This window comes from Equus quagga, chromosome 14 (genome assembly GCF_021613505.1).
Source record: "Equus quagga isolate Etosha38 chromosome 14, UCLA_HA_Equagga_1.0, whole genome shotgun sequence".
Taxonomy (NCBI): Eukaryota; Metazoa; Chordata; class Mammalia; order Perissodactyla; family Equidae; genus Equus; species Equus quagga.
The window spans coordinates 26,371,211-26,394,282 of NC_060280.1; the positions used below are offsets into that span (position 1 = coordinate 26,371,211).

Genomic DNA, 23,072 nt, shown 5'->3' on the forward strand with positions numbered 1-23,072 from the left:
AGACAGAAAATTAAGCAAAATATCTATCTATATAACACAGATAATGAGGAGAAAAATTTAAACACAGGGAGCTGTGGAAACACGGTGAGCTTCCTAGGAATTCAGAAAAAGTTTTCTCAAAGTGCCACCCTGAGTTGAACCTCGAAGAATAAGTAATAGCTTGCCATGTAAAGTTATGTGAAGAGGGAAGACCATGAGAAAAGTCACAGAGATTGAAAGGACACAGAGTTTGGAGGAAAATTATGATGATTCAGGGTTACCACAGCAAAGAGGACATGGTAGAAAATAATGCCAGGCAGTAAGGGAGGGGCCAAATCACTGAGGTCTTTGAGCGCTACTCTGGGGAGTTTAAAATTTATGTTGAGCAAGAAGAGACACTGACGGATTTGTAATAAGAGAATGGCATGGTAAAGTTAGCATTTTAGGTAGCTCCCTCTTGCAGTGTTGTGGAAGACGGGTAGGGAAGGGAGGAGGAGGGTTGGAGAATGGAGACAGAGATCAGTCAGGAGGGCTCTGTGCTAAGGACTGCATGGACGCTACCTCAGTCACCACAGTGTGAGATAACTGGTCATTTCCCCCATTTTACTGATAGATGAGCCAACAGAGCTTCAAGAGTTTAAATAGTTCCCCCATGCAAAGTCGCCTGGCTAGTAAATGGTGGAGCTAGAATTTGGCTGCCCATACCATCCTTTGAATCACTGCATGGCTGCCCTACTCCACCTTGGTCCCCATCATCAGGTGATTGTGATTTCCTGACTCCTGGCTCAAGGAGAAGAACAAAAAAATCATCTATTGTTCTTTCCCTTAATCTCCCTACCCTCACTCTGCCACCTACCAATTTATTTATATTTGCCTCATCTTTTCCCTCTCCTTCCTATTCAAGGCTTAGCCCTCCATCTGTGCACTACACCCTAACCTTCTCTTCCCTGTGAGTACCTCTCCCCGTTAATGTGTCACTCTAGTAATTTCAAACTCTTCCTCTCTGTTGGCTCCTTTTCCTTAGTGTATAAATGTGCTCAACTGTGTCTTCCCGTTTCACCTTGGGTTCACAAAAGGAAGGATGTGCTCTCTCTTCATCTATCCTCTCACCACCCTCTTAATCTTTACCCAATGCCATTTGACTTATAACCCCAATATGGCACTAAAGCTTCCTTCTCTAAAATAGTCTATCATATCACAGTTGCCAAATCTAATGTTACTTTTAACTTCTTATCATTAGTAATCTCCAATTTCTATTATTAGTACTTCTTTGATAATAGCAACCATTAAATACTGAGTGTTAGATATATTCATTATTTCTAATCATCACACAAAACCTATGAAATTGAAGTGACATTAGTTCATGCAAAAAAAAACTGACTCAGATAAGTAATTGCCCAAAGTCAAACAACCTGTTAGTAGCTAAGCTGATATTTGAATCCAAGATTAGTAAGGGCAAAGCTTCCATTAGCTTTAAAAACTTCTATTTTCTTATGTTGACTACCTAAACCATATTTCTTTGGCTTCCTCCCCACTCCCTTCTAATTCTCCTATTTATTCCACAATGTCTAAGACCATGTAATACAGGAAAAATGATATGGGCTTTACAGTGAGACCTACCTGAATTCACTTCCAGCGCAGCCTGCTACAAATCCACAAACATACACAAACTTCCATTCAGATGCATGTTATCCCACATACTCATTTATACAGTCACCACACACACCTTCACTCAGACAAATTTTAGTGAAGACTTACGCACTAACACACATTTTCACTATTCACACAAACAGCCCTTCACTATGAATACATGCACACACACACACACTTTTAAACTTGCCCTCACATCTATACCTATCCACATTCAGACACAGTCATTACCTGGTCAAACTCACTCTCACAGAGATAAGTTATGACTTATCTAAGTCATAAATTGGCCTATCTTCATTCAGCACACTGACTCTCCTCTCATTAAATCAGTTTCCTCAGGGAGGTTGAGTTTCCAGAGGTCATTCCACTCTTACTCCTGCCTCCAGCCTTACAGTCCCTTGCCTATGCCGGAAGGGACTCTCACAGAAATGCAGTTCATAGGGCAACACCCATGCTTCACCAGTTCCACTCTTGATTTGCCCACGCATGAGTCAGAGACACAAAATATCAATGCTGGTTGGCACTTTATACCAGGTGTCATCAAACTGCAGCCTGTGAGCCAAATCCTGCTTACTGCTTGCTTTTGTAAATAAAATTTTATTGGAACATAGCCATGCCTAGTTATTCACTTATTGTCTATGACTGTTCTAATGGGACAGAATTGAGTAGTTGCAGTAGAGACCATGCTAGAAGCTTAAAATATTTACTCTTGCCCTTTACAAAAAAATTTTGCAAGCCTCTGCATTAGAATTAATCTTGCCACACAACTTATTACTTACAAAGGCCACAGAAGGAAAGGCAATTTTCCCAAGTCACAGAGGAAGTGAGTTAAGAAGATTTCTTGCTTCTCTTTCCACAAGTATTTCCACCATGCCACAAAGCTTCTGGAGAAACATTTTGTTCTGTCCTCTATGACTCTCCCCTCATGGGATGGAGAATGCCAAAAATGGCCTCTATTGGGTGACCAAATGATGGAAGCAATCCATTATTTTTTCCCGTGTCTCTCATCAATAAACTCAGTGTTTCCCACCTTCTTTGTCCCCACACACAGTCAGACCCCACCTTTCATGCCCTGGGCAGAAGGGCCCACAGAGGCACGAGACTATCCTGGTCAGTACCAACCTTCATGTCTCCTTACCCCACGTTGTCCATCTCAGCCATCAGGAACCAGACTGGAGCCATGCCCCTTCCTGGATGGGAGAGTGTTTCTACACCCAGCAGACTATGTGCGGTGGTCAGGGGACCAAGCCAGAGGAGGAAATGCAGGGCAAATTATTTTTTTATCTGAGCATCTTTGGGGACCATGGGCTTATTCGTGTACCTTTCTTCTCCCCTAGGATCTCCTCTGCTGCCAGTGAAATCACTGTAAATCCCTTAACTCTTCCTTGTCTGAACACCAGAAGCCCCCTGTGAAAAGTGTGCCTGAGAGGTTATGTGAGCTTGACAGAGAAAAGGAGGTGGGAGAGAGGTTTTAGAGGGGAGAGGTGAGGGCAGAGGATGGGAATATGGTTAGGCACCTTGATCAAGGCCTCAGAACTTATTCCAGTTCATCCTCTTTAGCCCTGACTTCCAGAAGGCACAGAAGCACTTTAGGAGCTGGAATCCCATAGATTCTCTCAAACATTCATTTATTCATTCACCACCCATTCAACCAACATGTAGCAAGTGTCTGTTGACAGCACCATAATAAAATGTTGAGTGGGGAATCTCCCGGTGGCATAGTGGTTAAGTTCACATGCTCCACTTCAGCAGCCCAGTCTTCACCGGTTCAGATCCCAGGGCAGACCTACACATCACTCATCAAGCCATGCTGTGGCAGCATCCCACATACAAAATACAGGAAGATTGGCATGAATGTCAGCTCAGGGGCAATGTTCCTCATAAAAAATAAAAAATAATAAAAATAATAAAATGTTGAACAAAATCAAATCCACTGAAAATTTATTTATATTGTTTCATATATTGAACTAATGCTTTGATTCCATCATCCAGGAATTATCAATGGAAAATTTTCATTGATAACCCTCCAAGCTTTTTACTCCCCTATTTATGGATTTTTATATTGTTGAGATCATATTATACATGTGGTATGCTCTTTAATGTCATAACAAAGGAATTTTCAATGGTAACAAATGTTCTGTAAACCACATAGCTGCTTTCATGCAGCTGCATTGGTCTTTAGTTTGACACAATACCACACACATAGTACTCTACAAATATTTCCTGAAGAAATTGAGTGACAAAATATTTCACCTTTTTGATGTACTACAATGTGTTTAACCATTCTACTATTATTGAATATACGGCTCCCACTTTTCTCTGTTAAAAATATTCTGTGATTGAAAAGATGTTCAACATCACTAATTATTAGGGAAATGCAAATCAAAACTACAATGAGCTATGACCTAATATCCTTCAGAATGGCTATTATTAAAAAGTCAAGAAATAACAAGTGTTGGAGAGGATGTGGAAAAAAGGGAACCCTCATACACTGCTGATGGGAATGTAAATTGACCCAGCCACTATGGAAAACAGTATGGAGATTCCTCAAAAAATTAGAAATAGTATGTGATCCAGCTATTCCACTTCTGAGTATTTATCCAAAGAACACAAAAATACTAATTTGAAAAGATGTACGCACCCCTATGTTCATTGCAGCTTTATTCATAATAGCTAAGACCTGGAAGCAACCTAAGTGCTCATCAATGGATGAATGAATAAAGAAGATGTGGTATACATAGAAAATAGAATACTACTCAGTCATAAAAAAGACAAAATCTTGCCATTTGCAACAACATAGATGGACCTTGAGGGTATTAGGCTAAGCAAAATAATTCAGACAAAGAAAGCCAATTACCTTATAATTTCACTCATATGTGGAAAATAACAAACAAATGTATACGTATGGAGAACAGATTGGTGGTCACCAGAGGGGAAGTGGGCAGCAGGAGGTCAAAAAGGGTAAAGGGGCACATGTATATGGTGATGGATGGAAACTAGACTTTTGGTGGTGAACATATGATGCAGGCTTTACAGAAGTTGTAAAATTTACATAATGTTACGAACCAATGTTACCCAATAAAAAAAAGAATTTGTGATGAACACATAATAAACTTCTGTATGTATTCTGGATTATTTTATTTAAATATTTGATATGCAAAAGAAGGAAATTGTTATGGCAGTGTTTCAATTTCCATATAGTATTTTTTATTATTGATGTAAATTTATCACAATTTAATGATTATAATTCTTTTTTTGTGTGAAGTTATTTTTTTCATGGGAAACCTACTCTGCGCCACGCATTTTTCAAAGGAGGGGAACAAGACAAGTACCTTTGTGGAATTTATGGTACAGAGTGAAAAATAGACAATAAGGAAAAAATAAAAAGCAAAATCCTCTAGTTAGGTATTTTTGTCCATTAACATTTTGGTGCTATATATTTAGAACTTGTGAAAGCCATTGATATTTTAAAGATATAAACCCATTTGGGGGCCATTTTACTTCAAACTATTTCCTAGGATTTTTCCAGACTAATGCTCATTCACTTTATTGTAAAAGCTAATGCTGCTTTGAGACTCATGTTATCTACCTTCTCCTACTCCTCAGTGCTGTCTGAAGGTCTTTTAGATTCCCCCACAAACCAATGCATGCGAGTCTTTAACGCTGGTATCATAGAGACTTCAATGTCCCTGTGGAAAGTTAATTCTTCACCTTGTGCTCTTGATTCCATTTCCTCCTAATCTCACTCGCTCTCTCTATTCCATCTCAACATTATTATGAACCAAATCAGTAATCATAGTTGGGTAGTCATCTGGAGAGCAGAATGGTACCACTAAGATGATTACCAACCTAAACTATTAACAGAGCCCAGCAAACTTACACATTTGCTCAAATCAGCTCACTCTCCCGCTCCACCTAATTAAAGCTTCATATATACACTCTATTCAGACCTCCATCCTTGATTCCAGAACTCTCTCCTTACTCTTGTCAGAAAAGCTTGCCTCCTAAATCAGAATCAATCAGCTAGAAACCCACTCAAATTAAAGACTAAATTTAAAAACGTATCTGCATCTTTCCTACCCATTACTCTTTCCTTCTTGTTGGAGGAACAGTCTCTCCTGCGAAGGACTAATCCCTCCATTTGTTTTCCAGACACCATCTAAGAAAGACCAGCCTGAGCACTCACAACCATGGGTCAGCAAAGCATTATTTAGAGCTAAACTTTGCAGTATCTGTACTGTCTGCGAAAGCACAAGCTCAGAAATTAATCAATAGCTGTCCAGGTGTGGAGAACCCATTAAGATAAATAACCATATTAAAAGATATTCAACATCATCATATTTCATTAAGGAATTGCAAATTAGAACAACAATGAGGTTACCCACCTACTAGAATGGCTAAAATCCAATACCCTGGCAACACCAAATGCTGGTAAGGATGTGGATCAACAGGACTCTTTGTTCATTGCTGATGGGAATGTAAAATGGTACAGCCACTTTCAAAAACAATTTGGCAGTTCCTTACAAAGTTAAACATACTCTTACCATATGATCCAGCAATCATGTTCCTTAGTATTTACCCAAAGGAGTTGAAAACTTACATCTATGCAGAAACCTGTACATGAATGTTTATAGAAGCTTTATTCATAATTGCCAAAACTTGGAAGCAACCAAAATGTCTTTGAACAGGTGAATGGATAAACAAACTCTGGCACATCCATACCATGAAATATCATTCAACAATAGAAAGAAATGTGATATCAATCACAAAAAGGCATGAAGGAACCTTGAATGCTTAATAGCAAGTTAAAGAAGGTAGTCTATAGAGGCTACATACCATGTGATTCCAACCTTATGATATTCTGGAAAAGGGAAAACTGCGGAGACAGTAAAACAATCAGTGGTATCCAGGAGTTCAGGGAGAGCAAGGAGGGATAAATAGGGGGCACATGGGGATTTATAGGGCATTGAAAATACTCCATGTGATACTATAATGGTGGATACATGTCATTAGACATTTCTCAAAACCCATAGAAGTGTACAACACGAAGAGTGTACCCTAATGTAAACTATGGGATTTTGTTAATAATAATGTATCAGTATTGGTTCATTAAATGTAACAAATGTACCACACTAATGCAAGATGCTAATAATAGGGAAAATTCTCTGAGCAAGGGAGGATGGAAGGGGGAAGGATGTATATGGAAATTCTCTGTATTTTCCACTCAATTTTTCAATAAACCTAAAACTGCTCTAAAAAAAATCTATTAATTTTTTTAAATTTAATCTTTTTTGTTCATTTTTTCTTTTGTTTCCCTTGCCTGAGGAAACATATCCAAAAGGATATTTCTAAGATCCATGTCAAAGATTGTACTGCCTATGTTTTCTTCTAGGAGTTTTATGGTTTCAGGCCTTACCTTCAAGTCTTTAATCCCTTTTGAATTAATTTTTGTGTATGGTATAAGATAATGGTCTACTTTCATTATTTTGCATGTCTGTCAAGTTTTCCCAACACCATTTGTTGAAGCCACTTTTTCCATTCCATGTTCTTCACCCCTTTGTCGAAAATTAGCTGTGCATAGATGTGTGGGTTTATTTCTGGGCTCTCAATTCTGTCCCATTGATCTTTGTGTCTGTTTTTCTGCCAGTACCATGCTGTTTTGATTACTATAGGTTTGTAGCATATTTTTAAATCAGGGAGTGTGATACCTCCAGCTTTGTTCTTTTTTCTCAGGATTGCTTTGGCTATTCAGGGTCTTTCATTGTTCCATATAAATTTTAGGATTCTTTGTTCTATTTCCATGAAAAATGTCATTGGGACTTTGATAGGGATTGCATTGAATCTGTAGATTGTTTTAGGAAGTATGGGCATTTTAACAGTGTTAATTAATTCTTCCAATCCATGAGCAAAGAATATCTTTCCATTTCTTTGTGTTTTCAATTTCTTTCAATGTTTTCTAGTTTTCAGTGTATAAATCTTTCACGTCTTTGGTTAAATTTCTCTCTAGATATTTTATTCTTTTTGTTGATATTGTAAATGGGATTGTATTCTTAATTTCTCTTTCTGCTGTTTTGTTTTTAGTGTATAAAAATGGAACTGATTTTTGTATGTTGATTTTGTACCCTGCAACTATACTGTATTCATTTATTATTTCTAATAGCTTTTTGTTGGATTCTTTAGGGTTTTTTATATATAAAATCATGTCATCTGCAAATTATTGACAGTTATATTTCTTCCTTTCCAATCTATATATGTTTTATTTCTTTTCCTTGCCTTATTGCTCTAGCTGGGATTTCCAATACTATGTTGAATAGGAGTGAAAGGGTGGGCATTCTTGTGTTGTTCTTGTTCTTAGAAGGATAGCTTTCAGGTTTTCACCGTTAAGTGTGATGTTGACTGTAGGTTTGTCATATATAGCCTTTATTATGTCAAGGTATTTCCTTTCATTATATTGAGATCTTTATCATAAATGGATGCTGAATTTTGTCAAGTGCTTCTCTGCATCTATTAAGACAATCATATAATTTTTATTAAAAAGCTTATGCACAGCAAAGGAAACCATCAACAAAACAAAAAGACAACCTTCTTATTGGGAGAAAATATTTTCAAATTATTCATTCTGTAAGAGGTTAATATCTAAAATTAAAAAGAACCCATAAAACTCAACAACAAAAAAACAACAACCCAATTTAAAAATGAGAAGAGTATCTGAACAGACATTTTTCCAAAAAAGATATACAGATGGCCCAAGGGAACATGAAAAGATGTTCGACATCACTAATTATTAGAGAAATGTAAATCAAAACCACAAGATATCAACTCAATCCCACCAGAAGGGCTATCATGAAAAAGACAAGAAATAACAAGTGTTGGAGAGAATGTGGAGAAAAGGGAACCCTCATAAAACTGCTGGTCAGAATGTAAACTGGTGTTAAATGTCTTGCAGTATAGACAGAAGATAGAATTTTTAAAAAGAACATCTTAAATTCATAAGAAATGTAGCTGGACTACACTTATCAGTTAAAATTCGAAGATTATCAGCTATTATGGAAACAAAAAATCCAATTTTGTGTGGCTTAGAGGACATCAACCTAAACGATATTGGCACAAAATGCTTGGAAGTAAAGGATATGAACTGGTTTACTAAGAAAACACTAACCTGTAGAAAACTTTCACAGCTATATTCATATTTAACTAAAGAATAAACAAACAATCTCAAAATCGCCATGTTTAGGAGATGAACTCTTCCAGGGAAAAAAGTTATAAGAATCACAAGAAACTGGCAGATAATCACTGTGAGAAATTTAACTCCTTTCCCAATAATTGCAAAATAATTTTTAAATTTGCGTTATATAGAAGGTTTGAACAGTACAACTAACAAGCTTGTTTTACCTATTCCTTAACTCATACTACAGATTAGGAAATTTGCACCACTTTTTATTGCATGACAAACATCATATTTTATAATGTTGCAGAAAAAATATAACTATCACATGTGTGGAAAGATGTAATCATATAAAAACTGAAAAATATGCTAAAATTTAACAATTATGCCTCAGTTTTCTGATATTGGTCGTTGAAGTTTGTTTTCTTTACTTTGCCTGGCTTTGTTTATTATCATGTGTTCTTGAAAATTAAATATAAAAAAACTATACCATAAAATAACTAGAAGAAAATCTAAGAATAATAATCAAATCTTAAATTGAAGAAAATAGCCTAAGATTAAAACAGTAAAACTCACAAAGGAAAAGAATGATGAATTTGAAAATATTTTATATATTTCTTTAGGTAAAACAAAAGCCAGCCAAACCAACCAAAGAAAATTACAGAAATTATAATTTAAACAACCTGAGAAAATACCTTCAATAAATATTAATACCTTGGGGGATTTTATGTACTTCTCTGAGCCTCAAATTACATGTCTGTAAAATGGAAATAATGGAAACAATAACAAGTCTGATGTGAAGATTAAATAAGATAAGGTATGAAATAAGTTTTGCACAGGTTCAATAAATGATTGTTACTACTAATCCACAAAGAAATACAATATACAATAAGCACAATAAAAGTTGTCCAGTGTGTCTATTAACTAACTACATTCAAATTAAAGGATAATGAAAAAATGATTTTACCCTATCACACAGCAAATTTTTAAAAATAAAACTACTTACTAAATGCTAATAAGGGTGTAATAAATTTTGGCACTTTCATGTATTTCTGACAAGAGTGAAATTAATAATAACTGCTCTAGATGCAAATTTCCAATGTGCCAGAGGAACTCTGCTTGAGGCTAAAATCATGCAAAGATAAATGCACAAAAATCAGACAAATCTTATGCACAAAAGTTTCCCTAGCATAGCATTTATATTGTTAATGACTAGGAAAACATAAGTATTAAAAAATAAAAGGGAGCCTGCCTAGTGGTGCAGTGGTTAAATTTGCATGTTCTGCTTCAGCGGCCTGCGGTTTGCCGGTTCAGATCACAGGCGCGGACATGGCACCCCTTGGCACACCATGCTGTGGTAGGCGTCCCACATATAAGGCAGAGGAAGACGGGTACAGATGTTAGCTCAGGGTCAGTCTTCCTCAGTAAAAAAAGAGGAGGATTGGCAGCAGATGTTAGCTCAGGGCTAATCTTCCTCAAAAAAAAAATAATAATAAGTAAATAAAAGGATAAACACTACCTCAACTAGTGTAAAAAGAATTTTTTAATGCATGCTTCATTGATAAACAATTAAATGATATAATATATAGCCAATAAAAATATTATAGAATTCTAAATGTTTTGTCATGTAAAAATGGACACATTATGAGTCTATGTGATAATATTGAATACAGAAGCATGCATAAGCTGCGAATGTGTGTATTGTTATAGTTGTTAGAGTTATAGTTATGCATAAAATCTGGAAGATTATACACCAAAATGATAACAGTAAATTTCTCTACGTGGCGGGATTGTATGCAACTTTAATTTTCTTCTTATCATTGCTCTATGGAATACTTATATTTTAAAAAGTAAATGTCTTCAAAAGAAGCAGCATCAATATGGTATAATCTTGTAGAGGAAGAAGTACCTAATCTTAAGATGAGATGGTTACAATGACCTCACTGAGCAGGGGACACCAAGCTAGGCCTTGAAAGATGAATGATGGAAATTCATTTCAGAGGTCATTGCAGGCAAATGGATCACTTAGGAAAAACGTACCAAGACACTTAAAAACATGACTGAACATGGAGAAATTAGAGATATACAGTTCCTTGAGACTGAAGCACAGATTTCATGAAAGTGGTGTGGAAATCACTACTAGAAAGGAAGTCTGAATTTTTTCTGTACCATGTGGAGGGGGATGATCTTTGAGAAACAACTCCCAAAAAGTCAAAAGTTAGGAGTTAGCTCCCTTAATGGTGCCCATCATTCTGCCCGTCACACTTTGAGAAAGGAAGTGAAGGAATACAGGTTTTACATGGGTGTCCAGGGTTGTGGTGAAATGTCTAAGGGCTTGACATAGTTCAAAACAGAAAACTTAGTATTTATCCAAACAAGACTTAATATTACATTGACTATTCCCAAAGTTGAGTTGAATATTACAGAGTAGACATGGCTACTAGACAGCAACCTGTCATTCCCCAAATAATAAGCTGTAAGTATCTCCATCAACCCACAGGCACTGCTTTCAGATGGATTAGAGAGGCAAGCCTCAAAGCCTCAGGTAAGTTGCTCCAGAGGTCCATACTCAATGAGCCATTTTCCTAGTGCCTCGGTTCTACTTCTCTTGTTCACTGCTGACAAAGCACGTCTCATGGAGGACCAAAATTTCTGAGAAACCAGTCTCTGCCATCCCCAAAGTCATTTCTGCTTTGGAAACAGCATGTAAACCACTTGGTCCCGTATCTGTTTTGTCTTGACCCCATAAATGATGGGATTCAGCACAGGTGGAGCAAGCATGCTGACATTGGCCAGCAGGATATGGACGTGTGGTGGGATGTGGTGTCCAAACTGCTGAGTAAGAACTGAGAAGATCCCAGGCCCATAAAAGAGGATGATGACACAGACATGGGAGCCACATGTGTTGAGAGCTTTGTGGCGGGCATCTTTGGAGGGGATATGGAAGACAGCATGGAGAATCAGAACATAGGAAACAAAAATGAGGAAAATATCTAGCATCACTGTTGACATCAAGACAAAAAACCCATACCAGAGGTTTACTTGGATGTCATCACAGGCATATTTGGCCAAGCCAATGTGTTCACAGAATGTATGTGGAAGGATGTTATTTCTGCAGAAAGTCAGCCTCTTCAGAAGAAATATCATGGGAAAAATTGCACAATGTGCTCTTAAGAAAACAGCCACTCCAATTTTTCCTGTCAGAGAGTGGTGAGTATCATGGTGTACCTCAATGGGTAACATATTGCAATGTAGCGGTCAAATGCCATAACCAGCAAGATGCCTGACTCTGAAATGAAGGAGGAGTGCTGAAAGTAGAGCTGGGCAATGCAGCTATTAAGAGAGATTTCCCTATCATTGCACCAGAAAATGGCCAATGCCTTAGGTTCTGTGGTTGTGACAAAGACAATGTCAACTCCTGCCAGCATACAGAGGAAAAGATACATAGGTTCATGGAGGCTGCTTTTGATAAGGATAATGAAGATGAGCAGACTATTTCCAAGCAGGGTAAAGACATAGGACATGAAGATGGGGATGGAAATCCACATGTGTAGGTCTCCTTGGCCTGGAATGCCCAGCAGATAGAAGACTAGGTGGTTAACACCAGTGTGGTTGAAGCTAGCCACTCCTGAGGCAGGCTGACGTGGACTTTAATTTCACCTAATAGAGACAAAGAGAAATACAGATTATATATAAGTGTTTCCTTGAGTTTTGTGATTAAATATATCGAATTAAATGCCTGTATTTACCACTGTTTCCTCCTAATACCCTGCTAAAATGTCAGTAAAATAACAAAAATATTATAAACAGAAAGCAGAAGAGGAGATTATAGCAGAGAAGAAATGGCAACATCTTGAAAGCTTAAAAGCAGATGGAGGACTTTTGACGAAGCAGATGGAATAAAACTAAAAGCTTCTAATTGAAAACAAGAATCAAGGTGATATTCATTGCAGAATCCAGATAGTCTCAAGAATTAGAGGTATAAGTTACTTCTCTAAATAAGGATAAGGATGGGATTTTTAGAAAAGGATTATTGGTTGAAAATCCGTATAAAGAGCAGTTAGATTCCTGCATCCTCTTTCCCAAACTGTCTATCCAGGCGCCACTTTCCTTATCCAGAAGAATACTGGAGGATTACTCTCCGGTGAGGTTAAGCCTAGAAAATTCTGGAGACTCTAGGAATGGCTGGGGCAAGGGGACTATACTAAAAGCAAGGGATTAAATGAAAGGCTACATATTGAACAAAATGAAACCCCAGTGAACTTCTACCTTTGTCTAGTAATGCTGGCTCACATAACCCTATATCCAGATCTTCCAATTCATTCCAGCTGATGAAGGAGGCACTAAAAAGTGACCAGAGGTTCCATGTGTAGGCATGGGATTTGTTTAAGGAGAGACTTCCTGTCGAATTACTTCAGTCCAGAATTTTACAGCAAAATAAGTCAAAAATTTCTAAGAGTGGAAAAAGCTACATAAGACCTTCAGAGACCTCAAAAGATTTACCTTCCATTAACCCTTTCACAGGAAACTACTGGAAGATAAGCACCACAAAAATGAGGAAATGACCCAAAAATAGAGAGACATAGACCCCAACAAAGCAGCTAAAACAAAGTGATGCAATACAGGAGAGAGTACAGATGGGAGGGAGGGAGGGAATTCCTTCAACGACAGTGAAGGGTGACGAGGTGAAGAATCCTAGTGTATCCTGAGTCTAGACTGGATCAAGGACATAGAGGACACCTAAAGGAAATTCTCAAAGGAAAAAAGGAAACGCTTGTTTTAAGATGTAATTTATATTTCTGGTGGAAAGTAAGGCACATAACTAAGCAAACAAAAAAAATAGACAATTACTTCAGGGAAGAGAAAAATTTGAACAAAAAAAGAAATGTGATCATATGTCACTGTATAACTCAGTTATTGTAATCATAGTAATATAAACATAAATATGCATCTTAAAATCATGATATGACTCTATGTATTAAGCCAATCAAGAAAAGAGAAGGTTGTGTGTGTCTGAATGTGGGAGTGGGGTAGATTTACTTGTAGGAGAGCTAAATGCCCACCTTCCATACAAGAAAGTCACTGAGTGACATATAAAATAATGATATAGAATATATATAAATCAAGAAATAACAATGTAAACATGCTGATTATCTATATCAAGTTAAATACCAAAAAACAGCTATCAGTGTTAAAGTGGTTGTTTCGGAGGAGCCAGAATCAGAGGTGGGATGGAGCAGGGAACCTTTATTTTTATTGTAAGCCTGGTAGGACTTTTGAGCGTTTTTTAACTATTTATATGTATAATATTCACAAAAACAAAATTAAAAACAAGTTATCTTAGTAAAGTACCTAGCTCTTCACCTAAAATAGATTTGCAGCTCATAACTATAAGGTCCCTTCTCGCTCTCTCCCTCTTTCTCCCTCCCTCTCTCTTTCTCCATTTTAATTTCTGGAGCCAAAATATCCTTCTTCTCTTTAGGCACCAGATTACTTCCTTAGAGAACACAGACTGGCTCAACTGAACTGCCTCCTCTCTCTTGAGAAGAATGTCTAGGAAAGCTGGCATTGGAGCAGGCATAGACGGTCTGATGGAGATGTTTCCTGCAATGGACAATTGCTTCCTTTTTATTTCATGGTCACACAGATGCTGAAGAAAATACACTTTTCCAAGGAATGTCATATTCCTAGAGGAAATGGAAAATTGGCACCAAAAAGAATGAGGGCACCGTGTGTGTGCCATAGACCTAATGACAAAAGAACAGGTGAAGGCAAGAAGAATACAGCCAGAGATCAAACACGATCACAATTTGGATGGAAAACAGCCTTCAGAAGCCGATGGAGGCTTTGAGAAAAGGAACAGCCATGGAGACTTGTTTTGGTTGGATCCATAGGGTAAAGTCGAGGAGTTGGGGAATGGCCTTTGGAAACACTTGCCTAGAACAACTGCTCATTGAATTCTATTTTGCCTGAAAGAATCTACTGCATGCCTCCTTCCTAAAGAAGTTTTCTAAACCTGCCCCAGACATCTCCCTGCTTTGTGCTCCTGAGCACTTTCCTTATCCCTCTCACATGGAACTACTTAGACCCTGCCAAGTGTAGCAGTGTTTTGCCTACCTGATCCATCTCCCCTAAGTGACAATTTTCTAAATATAAAAAACATATCTCATTAATCTATCTATCTTATCTATCAAGCATCTCTAACAAGCTGTGAATTCTTGGATAGATGGGCCATGTCATTTCATCAATGTGTGCCTACAGCATAGCACAGAAGGAAAGGCAAACAGGAGGGTGAGAGGGAAGGAAGGCCAGTGAAAGAGCAAATTTAAGATCAATGGCCAAAACAAGGCTTTCCTTTGAGTACTCAGCTTCCTAAATCCAAATGAGATTTAAAACGTCCTCTGAGAACCTACCATCTATTTCCGCCCTATCATCCCAAATGTTAGCCATTAGTCTCCTCTACAGTCTGTTCACAAGACTCCAATCAAAGATACTGATATTCCAACGTTCCAAATTAGGTCCATTACCTTGAGCCTGTGAGGAATTCTAATATCTAGCTCTACTCTCCCCTACTCCTAGAATCTTACCTCACATATGATAAAATCAGTCCTCAACTTCAGACCAAGTCTTTTGAAGCAGAAATGGAATCAGTGACTGCTGGAAACTTAGAGAGTTGAAGATTAGACTACAGAAGTGATTATTTTCATGAGTTCTCAGGAGGTCACTTATATTCCATGGCCCCATTGCCCTTGGGTTTGGACTCTACCAACTTGCCCACAGTCCCACATGGGCCAAGTCATTAAGCCTACTTCCTACTACCTTTTTGTCTTGACACCTTGTCCTCTGACAGCTCCCCAGTTATTTGATCTCTATCTTCAAATTTTATGTGTGCATATTTGTGGTTTTCCATACTCTAAGGCTGTCACTCCTAACCTCATATTCCCTCCCGAGAAATCCCTGTGCCTTTTTCAAGAAGTATTACACCTACTTTAATAAACACTCTCCATTACTTAAAACAGGCATCCATTTATTTAATTGGCATCTATTCTTAGAAAATATTTCTCTGTACATTATATCCAGGGTTTTTCAGCTGTACTTGGTAAGAGGAATAGGGAGAAATGAATTTACTCCATCTTGTCTGGAACTGAAAGTCCAATTTTTCTTTTAATTGGGTTGGTTTTTTTTTTATTAAGTTTTGAGAGTTCTTTATGTTTCCTGAATATAACTCCTTTATCAATAATATACCTTGCAAATGTTTTCCCCAGTCCAGGGCCCATCTTTTTATTCTCTTAACAATATACCTTAAGCAGTAAACATTTTAATTTTGATGAAGTCTTTTTTTTTGCCTGTGTATTGCTCTAGTAAATGTGTTGAAATTTATCTACTAAATTGCCTTTGAAACTTGACAAAAAACCATTTTTCCATATAAATGTGAACTCTATTCTCTTCTGTTGACTTATTTATCTTTTTTAACCCAATGACACACTGTCTTGATTATTGTAGCTTAATAACGTCTTTAATCAGGTAGTGTTAGTCTTCTAAATTTATTCTTCTTTTTCAAAGTTGTTTTGGCTGTTATGGGTACTTTGTTCTTCCATACAAATTTTTGAATCAGCTTTTCATTTTTAAGAAAAGTCTTATAGGTTGATTGATATTGCATTGAATCTATAGATCATTTGGGGGAGAAATGAGATCCCAACAATCTTGAGTCTTGCCACCTATGAACATAACGTCACTCCATTTACTTACATTTTCTTTAGTTATCTCAGCAACGTTTTACAGTTTTCTTTGTATAAGTCTCATTCTTGATATTGGTATTTTGTGTTTTCTGTTTTTCAGACAAATTTTGTCAGATTTATCTCTAAGTATTTAAAAAGTTTGTGCAAATTTTTGTGTAAATGTATTGTTTAATTTCAATTTCTGATCTTTTTCTAATACCAAAAACTACAGTTGTTTTTCGTATATGTATTGATCTTGTATCCTGCAGCCTCACTAAATTTAATTCTTAGTTCTAATATTTTTTCTCCTAAGTTCTATCAAATTTTCTACTAGATTTCTACTGTCTATAATTTTCTAATAGATTATCATATCTTTGACAAATAAAGATAATTATAGTTCTTCTTTTCCAGTATGGATGCCTTTTAGTTGTTTCTTGCTTTATTGCTCTGGCTAGAACTTTCAGTGAAATGTTAAAAAGCAGTGAGGGTATCCATGCTTATCTTGTTCTTCATCTCAAGGAAAAAAGTATTCGACCTTAAGCCATTTATTATGATGCTAATTATAATTTTTATTAGATGTCTTTAGTCAGGCTGGAAAAGTTCCCTCCATTTCTAGTCTGCTAAGAGTTTTTAACATGAATCAATGCTAGATCTTTGTCAAATGCTTTTTCTGTGCCAACTGAGAGCTTCATATGATTTTTCTTTATTTTGTCAAAATGGTGAGTTACACTGATTGATTATCAAATGTTAAAAAAAACCTGAATTCCTGGGTTAAACTCCACTTGCTCATGAACATTTTTATATCAGTTAAATTTGATTTTCTAATATTATGTTTAGAATTTTTGCATCTATGTTCATGAAAGTTATCGATCCATGGTTTTCTTTTCATGCAATATGTCTGTCTCATTTTGGTATCAGAGTTAGGCTGGTTTCGTAGAACGAAGTGAGAATTAGTCCCTCTTCTTCAATTCTCTGGAAGAGTTTGTATAAAATTGGCATTATTTCTCCCATAAATGTTTGGTGGGATGCAGCAGTTAATGGATCTGTGCCTGGAGTCTTCCTTGTAGGTAACATTTTAAGTAAAAGTTCAATTTACTTAATAAATATGGGGCTATGCAGAATATCCATTTCTTCTTGAGTTTTAGTAATTTGTGTTTTTCAAGGAATTTGTCCATTTCATCTAAGTTGTCAAATTTATTGTCATAAAGTTGTTCATAAAAACCCCTTGTTATCCTTTTTTAAATATCTCTAGAATCTGCCGTGATGTCACCTCTCTCACTCCTGGTATTGCCTATTTGTGTCTTCTGTCTACTTTCCCTAATATGTCTGGCTAGATTGAATCTCAAACAGGGATGCTTTGTGCCTTTTGGGGGACATTTGGCAATGTCTAGAGACATTTTTGATTGTCCTAACTGGGCAGGGTGCAAGGGATACTACTGCCGTCTAGTCAGTAGAAGTGAAAGATGCTACTAAATATCTTACAATATTCAAGGAAGCCCCTCAAACAATTATCCAGCTCAGAAGTCAATAGGGCAAAGAGTGAGAAAACATGAAGTAAAACTTTATTGATTTTATTGATTTCTCAAATAACCAGCTTTTGGTTTCACTCATTTTTCTCTATTATATGATCCCATTTATATGACATGGCCAGACCAGGCAAATCTATAGTGATAGAAAGTAGACTAGTCATTTCTTAGGGCTAGGATTGATAGATGCATAGGGGGTTATATATAGCTGAAAGGAATGAGGTTTATTTTTACGGTAAGGAAAATGTGCCAAAGTTGATTATGGTGATGACTGCACATGTCTGTGAATATGTAGAAATTATTGAATTGTACATTTTAAATAGGTGAATTGTATGCTATGTTAATTATATCTCCACAAAGCTGTTTTTAAAAATAAGAAAACAACAACTGAAAATCTGATTGAAAAATGGGCAGGGACCAGCCCTGTGGCAGAGTCATTAAGTTCATGCACTCCGCTTTGGCAGCCCAGGGTTTCACCGGTTTGGATCCTGGGCATGAACATGGCACTGCTTATCAGGCCATGCTGAGGCGGCGTCCCACATAGCACAACCAGAGGCACTCACGACTAGAATATACAACTATGTACTGGGGGGTTTTGAGGAGAAGAAGAATAAGAAAAGGGAAAAAAAGATTGGCAACAGATGTTAGCCCAGGTGCCAATCTTTAAAAAAAAAAGTGGGTAAAAGGCAATTCACAAAAAATTATGCAAAATAAACATAAAACATATGACTAGATGTTATGTCTTTATTTTCCTCAAAATGATCTCTCCCCAAATGCTCTCTTATCATTCATTTGTCCAGCTTAAACTTCTTTAAATGGCTGCTGGTCTCCAAAAGGGCAAAAATGAGAGCTGCAAGTCCTCTTAAAGCATATGCCCCGAAATTCACACATCACTTTAACCTTATTCTGTTAGTCAAAGAAAGTCATAAGACCATCCAAGACTCAAGAGGATTGTTAAAGGACTGCATCTCATGATGTGGGAAAAGACATGTGTTCAACAGAGGGAAGAATTATTGTTAGCCATTTTTGCGGATAGTGAACTACATTTGACAAACTCAGAATGACAAATTTTCAAAATATTGACAGCATATTCTGCTGGTAAGATTGTGAGGAAAAAGTCATTCTCATCTATTGTTTGAAGTAATAAAAAAATGGTAAGACCTCTATAGAGAGACTCTTTCAACATCTAACAAAACCAAAAATGTATTTATCCTTCACCAAAGTAATTTTACTTCTATAAACTAAACTTGACATTAAACATCTCAAAGTGCAAAGATATGTATATACCAGTTTCTTCAATGTAAGGTAGTATAATTGCAAAATATTGGAAACAACCTAAAAGCCCATACATGAGAGACTATTTGAATAAACTGTGGCATATATACGTAATAGCATAGTATACAAGTGTAAAATAATGAGGAAGATTTCTATGGACACTTATAGAGCATTAAATGAAAAAGAAAAGTGTTAAATAGTACACATTTATCTTCAAATCATTGCCCACTGTTAATGAAGTTGTCACAAATACAATTATCCATAAATCTTTTTCTGTGTTCTATGTTCTTTTTTCATGTAAGCTAGGATCTTGAACTTTTTTAAATTTACGTTTGATTGTTTCCTGGACAGATTGAATACATACAAATGTTAATAAAATACACATTATAAGTACCAGAATTGTTTATGTTTGCACACTAGACTGAAAATAATTAAATGGAAATTTGTTAAATTAGGATACCATTGTGAATTAAATTAAAATTTAAATAATAAATTTCGATTTTGAGAAATTTCTCCATAAATCATTTTTTCAAGAAAAATGATGACTTTACTTCCATAGATGGAAACAGAAAATCATAGTGCCCGTGGCAATGTGTAGCTATCAAAAAAATTCGACAAGAAAAAAAGGGGTGATGTCAGCATCATGGCAGAGTGAGTTATTCCTTTTGTCTCTCCCCTATAAGTTACAACCAATCAGACATCCATGGACCAACAGAGGATTCCCTACACAGCACACAGGTTGCATAAGAGATCCATGCATTTTACATCTGAAGGTGGGAGGACTGGACCTTCATGAGGCAACAGAACTAGGGGAGCAGTCCTCTCCCCCTCCCCCAGCAGCCTGATCCAGGATAAGGCACACACACCAGTGAGTGGTCACTTCAGAAGCAGAGGCACCAGGAACTGCAGCTCACGCAACTGTGAGTGATGTGGCAGGAGCAGAAAAAATAGATGTGGCTTGCTCCATGCCCATATCCCAGAGGATCCAGCATGAGCCACCCCACATCCCCCAGCAGTGGCCGGGTCTTTCCAACACTGGAGACAGTTTACAAAACTCAGATTTTCATAGCAGGGGTGGGGAACCCTGACCTGATTTTTCATAACACAGTGGCTCGCACCAGAGACCAGAGGCTGCAGGAGCAAGCAGCAGCAACAATTGTTCCCTGTTTGGCTCCTGTACCCTGACCCTGGATGGCGGCAGGTGGAACCTGTGACCAAAAGCTTCAGGAACCACAGCAGAATCAGTGACCCAATTCCCAGTGGTGGCATCTGTGACACCAGCTCCACCAGCAGTAGGAGCTGCATACAAGTCCTCAGGCTCCCAGTAGCAACAGCAACACCTGTGAACTCAGAACCCCTGGCAGCAGTGAGGCCAGCACCTCCAGACAACCCAAGAGCAGCAGCACAGGTGGTGCATGGGGCAGTAGCACTCAAGCCAGTGGAGAGCCTGCAGAGAACCAGTGGGGGAACCTGAGACCCAGGTGACGCTGGAAGCAGCCAAGAATACTCTGACCAGCAAAAATTATCCTTCTGGCATGACAGAGAAATAAAAGCTGTCCCAGACAAACAAAAGCTGAGGGAGATCATCACCACTAGACCTGCTTTACAAGGAATGGTGAAAGGAGCCCTCCTACCTGAAACAAAAAGGCAAAGGATAACAAAGCTTTGAGCAAGGACATAAATAGACAGAACCAGAAAATTGCAGCTCTATATCAGACTAGGTTAGTAAATACTTAATTATAACATAAAGAATAAAGGGAAAGAAGCCACAAAAATGACTACAACCACTTCAATTTGGTCACAAACTCACAACACTAAAAAGAATAATTTGGGGCAACAAAAATATAGAGGGGGGAGAGGAAAAGGATGGAACCTGCATAGGTTAGTGGAGATAAGAGGCTAACAGCAAAAGGTCTACCTCATGTATGAGATCTTTTATACAAACCTCATGGTAACCACAAAACAAAAAATCAGTCACAAACCATAAATAAAGAGAAAACAGTAAAGCATCACAGAAAACCATGAAACTGAAATGGAAAACATAAGTACAAGGAAAATGAAACAATACAAATTTAGAACAACTAGAAAACAAGATAAAATGGCAGTATTAAGTCTTCATATATCAATAATCACTCTAAATGTAAATGGATTGAATTCACCAATCAAAAGACACAGAGTGGCCAGATGGATTAAAAAACAAGACCTAACAATATGCTGCCTCCAGGAGACCCCTCTCAGCTGCAAAGACAAACATAGGCTCAGGGTGAAGGGATGGAAGATGACACTCCAGCAAATAACCAAAAAAAGTGAGTGTAGCCATACTTATATTAGACAAAACAGACGTCAAGACAAAAAAGATAACAAGAGACAAAGATGGACTTATATAATGATAAAAGAAACATTCCACCGAGAAGACACAACACTTACTAATATATATGAACCTAACACAGGAGCACCAAAGTATATGAGGCAACTATTAACAGACCTAAAGGGAGAAATTGACAGCAACACAATAATAGTAGGGGACTTTAACACCCCACTTACATCAAAGGACAAATCATCCAGACTGAAAGTAAACAAGGAAACAATGGCCTTAAATGAAATACTAGACTAGATGGACTTTATAGATATATATGGAGGACATTCCATCCAAAAACAGCAGAATACACATCCTTCTCAAGTGCCCATGGAACACTCTCAAAGATAGACCATATGTTGGGAAACAAAGCAAGCCTCAGTAAATTTAAGAAGATTGAAGTCATATGAAGCATCTTTTCTGACCACAGTGCTATGAAACTAGAAATCAAATATAAGCAAAAAACCAGAAAAGTCATAAATATGTGGAGACCAAACAACAAGCTACTGAACAACTACTGGATCAGTAAAGAAATGCAAAGAGAAATCAAAAAATGTCTAAAGAGAACATCTAACCCTCTAAAATCCAAAGAAAAATCAAAAAAATGAAAATGAAAACACAACATACAAAAACTTATGGGATGCAGCAAAACAGTACTAAGAGGTAAGTTTACAGCAATACAGGCCTACTTTAAAAAACAAGAAAAATCTCAAATAAACAATCTTACACTATACTTAAAAGAATTAGAAAAAGAAGAACAAACAAAGTACAAAGTCAGTCGAAGGAAGTAAATCATAAAAAATCAGAGCAGAAAAAAAGACGTAAAAACCAATAGAAAGGATCAATGAAAATAAGAGCTGCTTCTTTGACAAGATAAACAAAATTGATAAGCCCTTAGCCAGATTCACTAAGAAAAAAAGAGAGAAGACTCAAATAAAATCAGAACTGCAAGAGGGGAAATTGCAATAGACAACACAGAAATACAAAGGATTATAAGAGAATACTATGAAAAGCTACTTGCCAACAAATTGGATAACCTAGAAGAAATGGATAAATTCTTAGAAGTATGCATCCCCCCGAGACTGAATCAAGAAGAAATGGAGAATCTGAATAGACCAATCACAAGCAAAGAGATTGAAACAGTAATCAAAAGCCTCCCAAAAAACAAAAGTCCAGGCCAGATGGCTTCTCTGGTTAATTCTACCAAATATTCAAAGAAAATTTAATACCTTCCTTCTTAAGAAATTTTCTTCTTCCAAAACTTGACGAAGACAGGATGCTTCCTAACTCATTTTATGAGGCCAACATTGCCCTGATACCAAAACCAGAAAAGGACAACACAAAAAAGGAAAATTACAGGCCAGAATCACTGATGAACATAGATGCAAAAATCCTCAACAAAG

The 23,072-nt window shown here is 37.0% G+C and overlaps 1 pseudogene; it reads right to left on the bottom strand.

Annotated features, from left to right (window-relative positions):
* Nucleotides 1–11,476: 11,476 nt before the first annotated feature.
* LOC124225542 (olfactory receptor 52B4-like) lies at nt 11,477–21,263 on the bottom strand (annotated as a pseudogene).
* Nucleotides 21,264–23,072: the final 1,809 nt, after the last annotated feature.